Consider the following 17,115-nt stretch of genomic DNA (forward strand, 5'->3'; position numbering starts at 1 on the left):
GACTGCGTATGTTACACTGTGTTACTGACTTCGACTAGAGCGTGGCTGGCGCGATAGCTCCTTTCTCAGAGTGGTTTCAGAGCATGTTAGCTGGTTCACTCAGTTGCAGCAGTGCAAATGGATTCATTCGGCGCCTGGTGGGTTCAGAATATTCAGGAGGAGGCGCTGTAGTACCTCCAAACTACAGCTGGTGACATGATGACACACATCGCAGGCGGCAACTGGTGCCTCCGGTCTCAGTCAAGTACATACGAAAACTCGTCTAGCTGCTGGGCAAGCAGACGGCTAGTGTTGCAGACGCAACACCGGTGGTGTCCGGTCGACGGCTGATCAATATGGCGGCTGCACTGCATTGCCTAACTGATGCATTTAACGTAACTGTAATCAGCAGGCTAAATGGAGGAGATTTAAGTGGTGTCCGGTCGACGGCTGATCAATATGGCGGCTGCACTGCATTGCCTAACTGATGCATTTAACGTAACTGTAATCAGCAGGCTAAATGGAGGAGATTTAAATTTGTATGAGTGCATTCAGGGAAATTTATGACCAAAGTGGTGTGAAATCAGATTCTAGTTAACAGGAATTTAGGTCAGGAATAAGAGACAGTTTATGAACATGAAATACTTAAATAGACTAATTTACATTGATTGACTGTTCCCTCAGCCTTTCCTAGAATATTTTATACATTATGAATGAAACACTCACATCACTGTTGAAATATTTTAAACATTTATTATTTATTACACGAACCGGTTTCATCAGTCATGTCATGCAGTGAAATTTTGCTGGATCAAAGATTTTAAACTAGTGCATGCACAAAGTGTCTACATTTCCAGACATGAATAATTTTAATGTTAGAATTACGAATCAAACAAGCGAATTATTTCAGTGTAAATGCGATGTCAGATTATTTAACTACTCATATGTGACATGTTAAATGATGACCTCTAGACAAATTACTACAGTTCAGCATAGAATAACATAACTGAACAATAAACTTTCATGCCATATTCCAAAGATATGACTGAACAAAATCTCGTATTTTAATAGATCCTAAATAACAAACAGATACCATATAACAGTGATATCAACCAAGTGAGTTAAGCAGCTGTGATCATACAAAATAATTTTTCTAAACACAACGTGAGAAATTTTAGCAACTCACTTGAAAGAAATGGGGCATGTGAGGATGAGTGGTAATTTACAAAATGTCCTGGATGGGATTATGAGTAGTACCTAACGTTAGAAGTGGTGAATAAGGGAACTGTGTCTTGTCATTTAGTTGTAACCTTAGGCTGGCGGCGTAACAGCCGAAAACTGGTTCGTGTAACAAATAATAAGTACTGTAGAACATTGCCCCAGCGTTGTGTGTGTGTTTCATTCATAGACTCATTTACTGCGAAAGTAGAGGCGTCGCATAGTAACTTTAAAGCTGACATAAAACTGAATCTGGTAAATGTAGAGAAACATCGATATCTCAAAGCTGTCAAACTAGAGAGGTTGTAAAAACTAAAACTAGTTTACTGAAAAAAAATATTCAAGAAGGTAGACAACAGATGGTAAAGGAGTGCTAAGTAAACTATAAGAATACAGAACTTGCCACTATTTAGCAGGAAGAGTGGTATATGTCCCCCTCAAACACCATGTAATCTGTACTCATCCACTCAGAGACGACTGGAAACTGATTTGAACGCCAACGGGTTTTGTATACCGTGTTAGGAGTGGTAACGTGTTGTGACTTTGGTATAGGAGAAACCATTGGTTTTTGGACCAGTGCCAATCAGGATTATTTGCTTGTTTCGTTGTCCTGTAGTCGCCTGTTAGAAACAATGTATTTAGGAGACAAGTGCTGGATAAATTCTGTAACTTTTGAGTTTGTTGACAGTCAATATTTTGAACGTATTCACGCAGCAAGTAGTTTTCACATGGAGGTGAAATGTACCTTCAAATTAATCAATTTTGCAAACAATAGCGATAGTTTCACAGTAATAATACAAATTTCCGATGAGGTGGAGAATCATTATGTTCGGTTAGTAATTTGTTAAATGTAGACATTATTTAAGGATGAATTCTATTACTTTTCGGACATGTTTACTTTGAATTACTGGGTGGCAATTTCACAGTGCCGCAGCAGCTTACTTTTTAGTAACACTGACGCAGAGATACGATAAAGCGCAGTAAAAAATAAATAAATATGAAGTGGCAACGTCTGACCCGTGATTCTTATCACAAATATGCGAAATGTACTTGTATTTATGCCTTAAGCGCTGTATGACAAGTCAGCTGTATTCTAGGTACTGGTATGCTAATTATTAATGTGCCCATGAGACCTGCGTGAAAAATAGGTGTTACTTTTGAGTGTTGTCTGTCTATACTAGCGATACAATTACATTCAAAATATTCGGGGAGCCTTCGGGCAAACCTTACCCCGCACCATAATCACTTGACTCTTGGACACACAAACACACACACACACACACACACACACACACATATGTATATATATATATATATATATATATATATATATATGTGTGTGTGTGTGTGTGTGTGTGTGTGTGTGTGTGTGTGGTGTGCGTGTGTGTGCATATATATATTCTCACGTAAACAGGTGAATGTGTCTACTCGTTTCCTGCGTCCTTGCGGAAGTTCTTGAACGAAATTGCACCACGGGAACAAAAACAAAGAGACGGTGCTCGGGGAAAGTAGAACATCAAAATTCAATCAGTGCTCCTCTGTTATCGTAATATACACAGATGGAAAAAACAAATCGGAACATCAGTAACTAATTAATGTAGAGCAATGAAATTTCGAAAATAAATTTGTCTAGTTAACACATTTAAGCAATTAACACTGTAAGATAACAGGTTAAAGAAATTGCGGGAAAAGCCACTGCAAATGTGAAATCTTCAGACATTAATAACCGACGTAACCGTCAGAGTGTTTAGAGCAAGCATGCAAACGTACAAGCATTGTGATGCGCAGGTGCCGGATGTCAGTATGTGGGATGGACTTCCATGCGTGTTACATTTTGTCGGTCGGTACAGGGACGGTTAATGCTGGGTGTGGATGACGTAGGAGTTGCCGTCCAATGATGCGCTCGGCTGGAGACAGTTCTGGTGATCGAGGAGGCCAAGGCAGCATATCGAGATTCTGTAGAGGATGTTGGGTTACAACACTGGTATGTGGGCGAGCGCCATCCTGTTGGAAAATAGGCATTGGAATGCTGCTCATGAATGACAACAGCGAAGAATAACCACGAGAGTGTTCCTGTCATTAACAATTCTTCCGCAGATCGTAACTCCAGGTGTAGGTCCTGTGTGTCTAGTGCACCGACAGGTTGATTGCAGGCCCTCAACTGGCTCCCTTCCAACCAACAGACGGCTATCACTGGCAGCGAGGCAGAACCAAATTTCATCAGAAAACACGACGACGCACACCCTGCCATCCAATGAGCTCTAGCTCATTCGAAAATGGCGGTGGTTTGAGGTCAGTGGAACGCTCGCTACAGGGCTCCTGGATCAGAGTTGCCCGGGAAGTATCCAATTTGCAACAGTTCGTTGTGTCAATGATGTACCAACTGCTGCTCAAATTGCTGTTGCAGATGCAGTATGATGCGCCAGAGTTATATCCCAAACACGATGGTCTTCCCTCTCGGTCGAGGAACTTGGCCATCCGGGGTCCGGTCTTCATATACATCTACATCTACATTTATACTCCGCAAGCCACCCAACGGTGTATGGAGGAGGGCACTTTACGTGCCACTGTCATTACCTCCCTTTCCTATTACAGTCGCGTATGGTTCGCGGGAAGAACGACTGCCGGAAAGCCTCCGTGCGCGCTCGAATCTCTCTAATTTTACATTCGTGATCTCCTCGGGATGTATAAGTAGGGGGAAGCAATACATTCGATACCTCATCCAGAGACGCACCCTCTCGAAACCTGGACAGCAAGCTACACTGCGATGCAGAGCGCCTCTCACGCAAAGTCTACCACTTGAGTTTGCTAAACATCTCCGTAACGCTATCATGCTTACCGAATAACCCTGTGAGGAAACGCGCCGCTCTTCTTTGGAACTTCTCTATCTCCTCCGTCAACCCGACCTGGTACGGATCCCACACTGACGAGTAATACTCAAGTATAGGTCGAACGAGTGTTTTGTAAGCCACCTCCTTTGTTGATGAACTACATTTTCTAAGGACTCTCTCAATGAATCTCAACCTGCTACCCGCCTTACCAACAATTAATTTTATATGATCATTCCACTTCAAATCGTTCCGCACGCATACTCCCAGATATTTTACAGAAGTAACTGCTACTAGTGTTTGTTCCGCTATCATATAATCATACAATAAAGGATCCGTCTTTCTATGTATTCGCAATACATTACATTTGTCTATGTTAAGGGTCAGTTGCCACTCCCTGCACCAAGTGCCTATCCGCTGCACATCTTCCTCCATTTCGCTGCAATTTTCTAAAGCTGAAACTTCTCTGTATATACTACAGCATCATCCGCGAAATGCCGCATGGAACTTCCGACACTATCTATGAGGTCATTTATATATATATTGTGAAAAGCAATGGTCCCATATCGCTCCCCTCTGGCACGCCAGAAGTTACGTTAACGTCTGTAGACGTCTCTCCATTGAGAACAACATGCTGTGTTCTGTTTGCTAAAAACTCTTCAATCCAGCCACACAGCTGGTCTGATATTCCGTAGGCTCTTGCTTTGTTTATCAGGCGACAGTGCGGAACTGTATCGAACGCCTTCCGGAAGTCAAGGAAAATGGCATCTACCTGGGAGCATGTATCTAATATTTTCTGGGTCTCATGAACAAAAAAAGCGAGTTGGGTCTCACACGATCTGGAATCCATGTTGATTCCTACAGAGTAGATTCTGGGTTTCCAGAAACGACTTGATACGCGAGCAAAAAACATGTTCTAAAATTCTAGATCGACGTCAGAGATATTGGTCTATAGTTTTGCGCATCTACTCGACGATAATTCTTGAAGACTGGGACTACCAGTGCTCTTCTCCAATCATTTGGAACCTTCCGTTCCTCTAGTGACTTGCGGTACACGGCTGTTAGAAGGGGGGCAAGTTCTTTCGCGTACTCTGTGTAGAATCTTGCGGCTGTACATTATTGTGACCACCGCTGCGTCCAATCACGTACAGCGGGTACATTCCTGCCAAATCTCTGTGCACCATCGCAGAAGGAACACTCAGCTTCTCGTAACCCTGTTACACGATCTCGTTGAAACTCAGTGACCCATTGATAGTGCCGTCTTTGTCGCCTTAAGGGCATTCTTGACTAATGTCGGCTCACCATGTCAAGTGTCGAAGGTAACTAACGCTCACGACCTTTAGGGCATGTACTTAAAGAAAACTTGATTGCATCCTCATAGAGGCGCTACTAGCGCCAATCTTATGCGATTGGCGCAAAATTTTAATAGACGTCAACTTGCAGATGTTGAAACACGCCTTTCGTTTACGTCATACAACTTCTTCTTGGTGCTGCGATTATCTTTTCCGTCAGTATAATTAAGTTTATACCTCTCAGGGCAATTCGTCTGCGGTGATATGTGCATTGTGAACTGCCTGGACCGGAATTTATTGAGGCCTAGTAATCAGCACGAATTATATAGGTTGCATTGTAGATACAGGTATAGTCTTTGTTCCTGGAACTACAAGGGACAGAGAAAGGGACTCGGCGCAACCAGAGCCGAGCCGCCTTTGTTAGACGCTAACCCCTCGTGTCGACGGGCCCTACACACACCTTGTTTCGCAGATAGCCTTTCGGCCACCAGAGGCTCACAAGGTACCTGTTAACCAGCTGAATGTCCTGGAGCAACACCACACGCAAAATGAGAGCGCGTGCTTTGCTTTTAGAAGCAGCGAGCAGGCCGTTGAAGTAACCAAAGAGCAGAATAGTGAACTGAATACAATTTGCATTTATCAGCCAGGATGGTTTCCGGAGGATTATCCATCTCTTCAGGAGAATTGATTTTGGCACATCAGCAGGTATTCAGGGAGGTAATACTGTTAAAAGATCTTAAATAATTGAATTTCTCGTTGAATCATAAAGAATAGCTTGTAATTTATCACAGAAAAGCGATTCGTCTGAAGAGCAGCTAAATGAATGAGTGGATTCTTGTCACATTTGAGGTGCGTGCGTTCTGCATCTCACTTCTATCGACATCTACATCTACATTTACATACATACTCCGCAATCCACCATACGGTGCGTGGCGGAGGGTACCTCGCACCACAACTAGCATCTTCTCTCCCTGTTCCACTCCCAAACAGAACGAGAGAAAAATGACTGCCTATATGCCTCTGTACGAGCCCTAATCTCTCTTATCTTATCTTTGTGGTCTTTCCGCGAAATGTAAGTTGGCGGCAGTAAAATTTTACTGCAGTCAGCCTCAGATGCTGGTTCTCTAAATTTCCTCTGTAGCGATTCACGAAAAGAACGCCCCCTTTCCTCTAGAGACTCCCACCCGCGTTTCTGAACCATTTCCGTAACACTCGCGTGATGATCGAACCCACTAGTAACAAATCTAGCAGCCCGCCTCTGAATTGTTTCTATGTCCTCCCTCAATCTGACCTGATAGGAATCCCAAACGCTTGAGCAGTACTCAAGAATAGGTCATATTAGTGTTTTATAAGCGGTCTCCTTTACAGATGAACCACATCTTCCCAAAATTCTATTGAAGACGACTATCCGCCTTCCCCACAACTACCATTACATGCTTGTCCCACTACATATCGCTCTGCATTCTTACGCCCAAATATAATCGACGTGACTGTGTCAAGCGCTACACTACTAATTGAGTATTCAAACATTACGGGATTCTTTTTCTTACTCATCTGCGTTAATTTGCACTTATCTATATTTAGAGTTAGCTGCCATTCTTCACACCTACCACAAGTCCTGTCCAAGTCATCTTGTATCCTCCTACAGTCACTCAACGTCGACACCTTTCCGTACACCACAGCATCACTAGCAAACAGCCTCACATTGCTATCCACCCTTTCCGAAAGATATTTTATGTAGATAGAAAACAACAGCGGACCTACCACACTTCCCTGGAGCACTCCAGATGATACCCTCACCTCCGATGAACACTCACCATCGAGGACAACGTACTGGGTTCTATTACTTAAGAAGTCTTCGAGCCACTCACATACTTGGGAACCAATCCCATATGCTCGTACCTCAGTTAGGAGTCTGCAGTGGGGCACCGAGTCAAACGCTTTCCGGAACTCAAGGAATATGGCATCCGTCTGATACCCTTCATCCATGGTTCTCAAGATATCATGCGAAAAATGGGCGAGTTGCGTTTCGCAGGAGCGATGCTTTCTAAAGCCGTGCTAATTCACGGACAGCAACTTCTTAGTCTCAAGGAAATACATTATATACATCTGCATTGATAACAATTCGTAAGAAAAAGTTACAACTTTTTTTCAAATAAATGTGAGGTGTTAGGAGCCTCGTTGGGGAGTAGTAACCTTTCGGGTTGGTTAAACTGTATTGCTTTAAACATTAGTTTAGTATCCAAAAGCAATAATTGAACGCTTCAAAATTAGTAAAATGCACAGTTTAATGGCTCTGAGCACTATGGGACTAAACTTCTGAGGTCATTAGTCCCCTAGAACTTAGAACTACTTAAACCTAACTAACCTAAGGACACCACACACATCCATGCCCGAGGCAGGATTCGAACCTGCGACCGTAGTGGTCGCATGGTTTCCAGACTGAAGCGCCTAGAACTGCTGGGCCACACCGCCCGGCCACAGTTTAATAATGTGATCACTGATTAATATTAATAAGGCTGTTAATTCGCAAGGCTCACCACATCAGTAAATACAGTTCTTAAAATGCATGTGTGCGAGATGCTAATAATAATAAAAAAAAAAGGTCTCCCCTTACGTTGGCAGAGACGAAATAAAACCTCATTCTCTTCCTGATGAAAATAATTTGAAGTACGAAGTAGTTGCAGCAAGAATTATTAATTGTTGTGCGTGGAGAACTTCGATTCAGCAAACAAATAACTACACTTAGCAACTGCACAAATTGTTTAAGGGATAATTATAATTCCCTACCGTGACGAAGCCCTTTAAAGTAACTGAATTTTACATACAAATTTCATTAAAGAGTAAGATGCATCGCCCCTAAAGAGCAGCTTGCGGCAACACTGACCAATCTTATGAGGACTGGTTTATGAACACAAGTGCAAATCTTGAAGATTTGCCAGTTTTCTTAATAGCGAATAAGACTTGTAACTCCATGTAATGCTTAATATCTATTAACAGATCTTTAGGGAAAAATTTGGTGTGTTAACAGCAGCTTTTGGTTAAATTTTTTCTGAATTTTCTTTTGTATTGCAAGTGAAATAAAGCATGCTGATCATTTATGTACAATATAGGTTCACGTATCTCGATATAAAACCGAAATAGAAGTTTGATTCTTTTCTGTTAATTAATTTCAAGTCGACCTTTAAAAAGATGTTGCAGTCATAAATTACGGTACAAAATATTTTTTAATAATGATTATCAAATATCTCAGTAGTTAATGCACAGTTTTTCTTTAAAAAATTTTTAATTTCCAGATTTGTCCTACGAACAGTCTACTTTATAGTTGAGTATATTTTAAAGCAATACACAAAATTTCAGCCCACTATCTCTAATAATTTTTAACCAGTGAGTACCAGAACATGAAAAAAGTTAACTTCCGGGAAATTCAATTTAACGTTAAGGCCTGTTTCTCTACCTTCCCTGCATAATACTAATGTGTTCCAGGTCCATACTCATCGTGTTTCTGGTGTAGTTCTCCCCACTTTTACTCTTCAGAATTCTTCTTCTTATGGTTGCTTCTTTGCTGGCTTCCAACACTGATTTCTCTGCATCAAAGGGTCTCCTCTGGTCAATGACAGTTAAAGTTCTCTGCATATTTAGCACACCAGGCACTCCCATCAATTCCATAACCTTAAATGTTGGCAGTGCACCATCACTGAAACATAGCAGAGCATCTAGCTGATCTATTTTCAAAGTATTTAGTCCTGCCAGAAGAGCTTCGGGTTTCCATTCCCATATACAGTTAATAAAACTCTTGTATGGGTTTTGAGTCCTACGATGTCGTTACTGCTCTAACAATCTTGCATTACCAACACAATAGAGTCCGAAAATCATAAAAATCAAACAAATCATAACAAAATTATATTCTTAACAGACATGTCTGCATGCGTGGGTCCGTCGCCACATGTGAAGACACTTTCAAATTACTCTAATCTTGGTGCTTTCTTCGGTACAATTTCCTCGAAGTAAACTTTTTCTTGTCAAGAAAAAACGGTGAATTTTTCTGTACAAAAATAAAAAAATCGATTTTTGACCCTTTTTCATATACTAGTCCCGTTAAATGAAGAAAATTTCGCTACTCAAACAAATGCTAGTAGCAATTAAGACAGAATCAACGAACAGCGCCTATGAAAACAAGTTTTTCAGAAGACGAGGTGCTTTTTACATTACGCGAGATTTGGTTAGGAATACAAGATGATCGTTAGCAATTATTCTAACAGACTTGAAGCTTACGTCCTGACACACGTTCGTGCGCAGGTAGGCTATCAAACGTATAGACCCAATGACCCATTCAGCGCAATGGCTAATCAAAAACACTAGGTATAAGGCTTGAAGTAGCAGAGATCTTCACGGCAAATTTCCTAGGATATACAGGGTGCTGAAAAGATCCGAATCAAACTTACGATAAAAGCTGCCTCTAGACGGTGTTAGATTCACTTCAGTAGGTTTAGAAGGAATCAGCTGTGCTAAACCGTGAGGGAAAATAATTAATGCCCACTGTCTGATATCATGCACAATCGAAATATATAACGCCAAAGTAAGGCAAATTCTTAATCCAAGTGGGTTACAGGCAAGCAAACAACGACAGTAGTCGATCAAATACACATAATGCATTAGGTAAGCCTGGCGGACAGAAATGGCATACAAACAAATCACAGTGCAATCATTAAACAGGTGGATACTTCGGAAAACCCCTAATAACAACTAATACGGATTTGCTAGAACCAGCTGGCTAGCTGCCTTACAAAATGTATACCTTTTCCTCAAATGTACTTGGAATTCACATTACCACATACTATCTAATTAAAGTCATAAGACCAACTAAACCATATAGTATCCCATTCCCTTCTGAGTGGACCCCTCAGCCTCAAAAAAAGCATAAAGTGAAATCCCTTTATAGGGTCTCTCTTGGATTCAATAAACACGGTATTATAAGCACTAGCTTGTGTAGACAATCAACCAAGCCACGCTACCGAGTACCACAGTAAGTAGGAATCCAATTCGGAATTGTAATCAATTTAGCCAAAAATCTCCAATACATGTTCAAAAAATGGACTAAACTTCGTCTAGTAGAAAAATACCAGCGAGTCCCTTCACTCACAACAGAATATGAGAAGAACGATCACGAATACCTTTAAGATCCCAAAGTAACCAGGGTGCACTGGATCATACGTCACTTAAGGGAAAATTACAGCCCATTGCAGAAAAGGGCCCACCATGAAGCCCACGGTACGATTACGCAACGGTTTCTCTAGCAGGGTCGCCTCCTCCAACGGTCGAGAACCTGCAGCGAAACGCCAACCGGGCGTGATGGCACCAAAGTCTATGCCACCACATTCCAGCCATATTCGGCACAACGGAGCGCTCACGTGTCTCACATAAGACTGGACCTCGAACTCTCCAGACTGATATCAGTAAGTCACGTCTATTCTGCTCGCTGTTCACTCTCGCATGATACCAGACACCATTGCTTACGCTCCCTCTTGTGGGCGGCGTCCTCCAGTTTCGCAACAGGCGGAGACATACACAGGGCAGATACTATTGGCAATTTAGCGTCAAGGATGTCATGGACACACAGCAAATTCCCTCCTCCTCCGACCCCTCCCGCACCCCTGAAGCTAAAACTTGAGGGCGAATTGGGGAGTGGTAAGTATGAGAGGAATCCCCGACATCCTTGTTCCCTATAGCGACCTTCGGCTATTTGGTATGAAGCCTGATTAATTTACTGATGAAAAGGTCCTGGATCAGGATACCCAGTGGGTAAGTCATGTGGGTCACTTTGTACAGCAACATCTTAAAAGTATCCTTCGGTCCCCCTTTGTTTTGCACCCCCAAAGTTCTTGAAGGAGACTCGTTGTCCCTGCTGTAGTGAGATCGGATGCTTATAGGAGGTTCCTGCGGCAGAGTAATGAGTAATGAGAACAGATTTCACTTAATGATTGTGGCAGAATTCTGTATAGCATAATTAGTAATTTCCTGAGAATACACATTTTTCCACGCTGTAATTATACCCATTTCTAGCATAGATTTTAAGTAACTTATTAAAAACAATAACAAAAAAGTCTGCTGTTTATTTATGTAACACCTAAACTCCTTATGTATTTACGTAATACATATACTTAAAATGATGGAGGAGTAAATAAAATAACCTTCTTCTGAAAACGTTTTTTTGTATCTTGACATAGTGGGAAATGATTCTATGTGGCCACTAAATTGCATGGAACATTTTATTATTGTAGAATGCTGTGATACTACGTTGAAGAACTGACGATCTCAACATGATAACTTCTGCAGTGCAGAAGCATTTCATGTAAACTATATAAACTGCCTATTGGCTTCTGTCTCGGGTTCTTCGGCCGACGTTCGTCTCATAATTTTTCTGACATTTTGGCAGCACGAGTGGCTGGCATTGTCAAAGCTTCACCCTCCATTGCCGGTGGTGAACTGGAGACGAGCTCGTGGCCGCAGACTATAAGTACCTGGCGCGCCAACGTCCGAGGGCTTCTGCACGGTCATTTCCGGTGCAGTTCTCCTCTTGCTACCTGCAACGGTCGTTCGCTGCAGCGCAGGAAGCAAGGATCCGTTTACCTTGAGGCTTTCCTCTTTCTTGTTGAAGCTGTTCTCGCGTTTGTGTATTTCTAGAGCTTCTCTGAAGAAACGGATGTGTTAGTTTTTCTCTACAGTTAGAACTTCTGTATCGGCGAAGTTTACTAAAAGTAAATGTTCAGATGTATGTGAAATCTTATGGGACTTAACTGGTAAGGTCATCAGCCCTTAAGCTGACACACTACTTAACCTAAATTATCCTAAGGACAAACACACGCACCCATGCCCGAGGGAGGACTCGAACCTCCGCCGGGACCAGCCGCACAGTCCGTCACTGCAGCGCCTAGACCGCGCGAAGTTTACTACGTGGCCGGTCTCACACAGCGCGTGCTCTGCCACAGCCGATTTCTCCACCTGTCCCAACCTGCTGTGTACTTTATACACTGTAATCCTGGTGTTTATCGATCGTACAGTCACTCCAACATAAACTTTTCTGCGTGTGCGTAGTGTGCGGTATATTCCTGACATTGCAAGTGGGTCTCTTATCTCGTTTGCCGATCTGAGACGCTCTTTCATTTTCTTTGTCGGTTTGTAAATAGTCTTTACGCCGTATTTGCACAATACGAGGTGTGGCTAGAAAAAAACCGGACTAGTACTGGTGAAACAATAAAACGTGTGCAATAACGCTGAAAGTCGCGTGGCCTGTCACGTGACTCTCGCTCCGCCTACTGCTCGAGTTTCATCTGCCTCCTGCACTCAGTCTTCCCGTGGTGTCTGTTTTAAGTAGTTGACGTTTTGTCTGTGCGTCGGGAAATGTTGAGTGTACAGAAAGAACAGCGTGTTAACATCAAATTTTTTTTCAAACTAGGAAAATCTGCAAGTGAAACTTTTGTAATGTTACAACAGGTGTACGGCGATGATTGTTTATCGCGAACACAAGTGTTTGAGTGGTTTAAACGATTTAAAGATGGCCGCGAAGACACCAGTGATGACACTCGCACTGGCAGACCATTGTCAGCAAAAACTGATGCAAACTTTGAAAAAATCGGTAAACTTGTTCGACAAGACAACAAGTCAACTCCTGTTAACTCAGACACTGCGCTGATTGTTAAACGGCGATCTTGTCGAACAAGTTTACCGATTTTTTCAATGTTTGCATCAGTTTTTGCTGACAATGGTCTGCCAGTGCGAGTGTCATCACTGGTGTCTTCGCGGCCATCTTTAAATCGTTTAAACCACTCAAACACTTGTGTTCGCGATAAACAATCATCGCCGTACACTTGTTGTAACATTACAAACGTTTCACTTGCAGATTTTCCTAGTTTGAAACAAAATTTGATGTTAACACGCTGTTCTTTCTGTACACTCAACATTTTCCGACGCACAGACAAAACGTCAACTACTTAAAACAGACGACACGGGCAGACTGAGTGTAGGAGGCAGATGAAACTCGAGCAGTAGGCGGAGCGAGAGTCACGTGACAGGCCACGCGACTTTCAGCCTTATTGCATTCGTTTTATTGTTTCACCAGTACTAGTCCGGTTTTTTTCTAGCCACACCTCGTATACGGCCGATTCTGTCCGTCACTCTGGGAATGTATGGCAGAAAGACCGTACTCGACATTTCTTTTCCTGATTTCGCACTTCGCCGAGTGTTTGGCTCAGTTATACTTCTAATATGACTGGTGGAGTACACGTTGCTTCTCAGGGCACTCTCCATATCTTATATTTCGCGTCTGAGGTGCTGTGGCTTACTTATTCGTCTTGCCCTCGGTATGAACGTCTTAATAATGCCTATTTTTTGGCTCGGGTAGTGATTTGATAGTTTGTGCAGGTATCTGTCCGTGTGTGTCGGTTTTCGATACGCGCTGTGTCCCAGGTTTTCACCATCCCTTGAGACCAGCATATCTAGAAATGGTAGTTTTCTGTCCTTCTCTACTTCCATAGTAAATTTCATGTTGGCGTGGAGACTGTTCAAGTGTCTTAGGAAGTCACCGAGCAGTTCTTCACCATGACTCCACTCAACAAAGGTATCATCGACGTATCTGTACCATACTTTAGGTTTAAAAGGTGCAAAGTCCAGTGCCTGTGCTTCGAAGTGTTCCATGAAGAAGTTGGTCACCACTGGACTAAGAGGACTACTCGTGGCGACGCTTTGGAGCTGTTCGTAGGAGTTGTCAACCCGCGCGAAATTGCTCGTGGTGAGACATGCATGAAAGAGTTTTGTGGTGTCTTGCAGGAAGATGTGCTCCAGGGAGTCCCTGACTGGCACTTATGTAAAAAAAGTGCAGGCGTAGGCTGTGGCAGACCACGTGCTGTGTGAGACCGACCATATAGTAAAATTCGCCGATACGGAAGTTCTGGCTGTAGACAAGAACCATCACGCCTGCTTGTTCAGAGATGCAGTAGAAATACTCAAACACGAGAACAGCTTCAACAAGAAAGAGGAAAGCCTAAAGGTAAACGCATCCTGGCATCCCGTGCTGCAGTGAACGACCGTCGCAGGTAGCAAGAGGAGAACCGCACCGGAAAAACCCGCGGAGAAGCCCTCGGACGCTGGCGCGCCAGGTACATATAGTCTGCGGCCACGAGCTCGGCTCCTGTCCACCACCCTCAATGGAGGGTGAAACTTTGACAATGCCAGCCACTCGTGATGGCGAAACGTCAGAAAAATCATCAGACGAACGTCGGCCGAAGAACCCGAGACAGAAGCCAACACGTAGCCAACAAGTGGCCACGAAAGCCTTAAAAAACCTTGCAAACTAAATAACTTACGCTTCAGTACTGTTCCCGTATTTGTAAGGGAAGAAAGAAAAACCTGTTGAGTATGAGGCGAGACGCTGGTTATATCTAATACACACAACTACAATCTCAAAGAGCCAATAACACCATGAAAAATATTTCAATCTAGCATACAGTTACTTCAACCAATATAGTTAAGTCGACTCCAGTATTCTGGTTACTTGCCCTGAGCCGCTTTACACCTACTAAAACCGAGAAAGAGGAAAATGTTAGTGAGTGTGCATAAGAAACTACCTCTTTTATTACTTGCCACTGCTGCTGTATGTTCTCATTGTCAATATCTCTGTCTTCTTCGTTGTAATTGTCATAATTCCGTCTCTCATTCTCATTTGCTCTAAACCACTTCCACTTTCCCCTCCTCTTTATTCTCTTCCCCATTCTGGCAGTCTCTTCTTTTCCTAGCACTGTTCGGGCACTCTCAGCTACGTTGCACTGCCACTGTGTCTCTCCTTCTGTCACACAAACACCGTCTCCTTCGCTCTTGCTAAAGCATAACCACCGTCTACTGCCTCCCAGCATTTATTGCTTTTCCGTCTCTTGGGCACTGCCACTATCTTCTTCTCCCTCAGAATGAAAAGAGTGAAAATATTTTCTCATTCCAAAGTTTCTGCGAAAATTTTTAAAGGTGCTGAAGAAGGTAGAATGATGCAGTTCGTACCACACTTTTCAGTCAGAGTGTTCCAACGGAAGCATTTTTCCGTTGGTTTCCTCCTTTTTCCTGACACAGCTGGGCATGTCACTCATATGAGGAGAATTTTATAGGTCAGTAAAATCTTGGTAGTTTACGTATGTGAAACTGAAATAGCGCAAATCTAATTTTACATCTCAGGCCGGATAATACGTGCATAAAAATATTACTTGTCGTTCAATACCCCAACATGCTAATCCCAGAAACTTTCTGATGGTGACGGAGACACTTTACAGGACATTTCTCCGTGCTACTTCGCTTTATAAACTGCATTTTCACCTCTCACTGGATTTGACGTGCAAATACACGTCAATTTACAGTTTAGACGTCTCCGGGCATAATTTTGATAACGAATTATACCCGTAAAATTTTCGAAAATTAGTCATGCGCTTATCTATCAATGACAATTTTTTTAAGCCTACTGGCACAAATTTGATGAACACATGCACAATATTTAGGCAAATGCATCATTCATTCATTCATTCGTGAACTGTTTCATTCAAGAGCGTATCCTTCACTTTATTTAAATCGCGGGTAGTATATCCGTCATCATCAATCAGTTTATGTAACAAGTAGTGTAAATTTCAGACTATGCGTCTTAGAAACGGATAAAGATAACAAGAAAATTTTCAAGGTATTTCGAGAGCGGAACCTTAGGTGTATCCCAAAATTTCAGCCATTAGCCTTGCATAGCTGTCTTCGAACGCGAGGCTGGGGTTTGGTCCCCATCTGACGCAGAAAAAGTAGTGGAAAACGCTTTTTAGAGCGAGTCCTCAGGAACCGCCCATGAATTTACGCAAATTCGTCATGCATTCGTTCATTCACTGCTATGCCAGCCAGTTTCATTTAAATATGGGATTTATTGCAGGTATACCCGTCATCAGTTATTCTGTTTAATTTTTACGTGCACAATTTACGTGTACGAGTGAGGTAATTGAACCTGTGTGTCCAGGAGAGGAATAAAAATATCAAAAAGATATTTTCAAGATTGTCCGAGATAGGGATCTTAGGAATGTATTCCAAAATTTCTGCGAATTGCTGTGCATAGCTATTTGGAATCATCTGCTGGATTTTATTTTATTAATATATAACAGTTGTTAGTTCTAAGTTATCTGAGGAAATAAAAAATCAAAGGCACTGCTCTGAAACGAGACGGGAGAACAGACACAGATATACTTGCTCCCGACCAAATTCCATCTATAAGTAAATCAAACATACTAGTAACAACTTCGATAAAATGATAGACTGAAACGTGTCTTTAAGGCATTATATTATGCCAGTCTATAGATATGTGATAGATCATAGGAAGGCTTGACGATGTTTCAGGATCAGGTGTATGGAGTACCATAAAGCAGTCGGCACAGTGAGTTTCGTACGTACAAAGACTGTGTCGAAGACCGAGCAAGTTACAGACATCATTAGAAAGAAGCTGCGTATTAGACAGAAAATGAAGCGAAAATTACATTTTGAATATCGGGACTTAATGTTAACCGGACTCCGCTCGAGAGCCGTGTTTGTAGATGGTTGTAACATGTACGTATGTTAGCTAGTTATGCTGTAAGAGATTAAATTCAGGTATGAATGAAAAATAACTCATAAAGGTTAAGACATAGTGTCACTAAGTATCTTTATGGGTATTTAGGCAATTGTTTATTGATCATTATACAAATTGTTGTGACTATAGATGTAAGTCGAAGTGAGCTTTCGTCACTCCAATATCT

The sequence above is a fragment of the Schistocerca serialis genome, chromosome 4 (genome assembly GCF_023864345.2).
Source record: "Schistocerca serialis cubense isolate TAMUIC-IGC-003099 chromosome 4, iqSchSeri2.2, whole genome shotgun sequence".
In the NCBI taxonomy this organism is placed as follows: Eukaryota; Metazoa; Arthropoda; class Insecta; order Orthoptera; family Acrididae; genus Schistocerca; species Schistocerca serialis.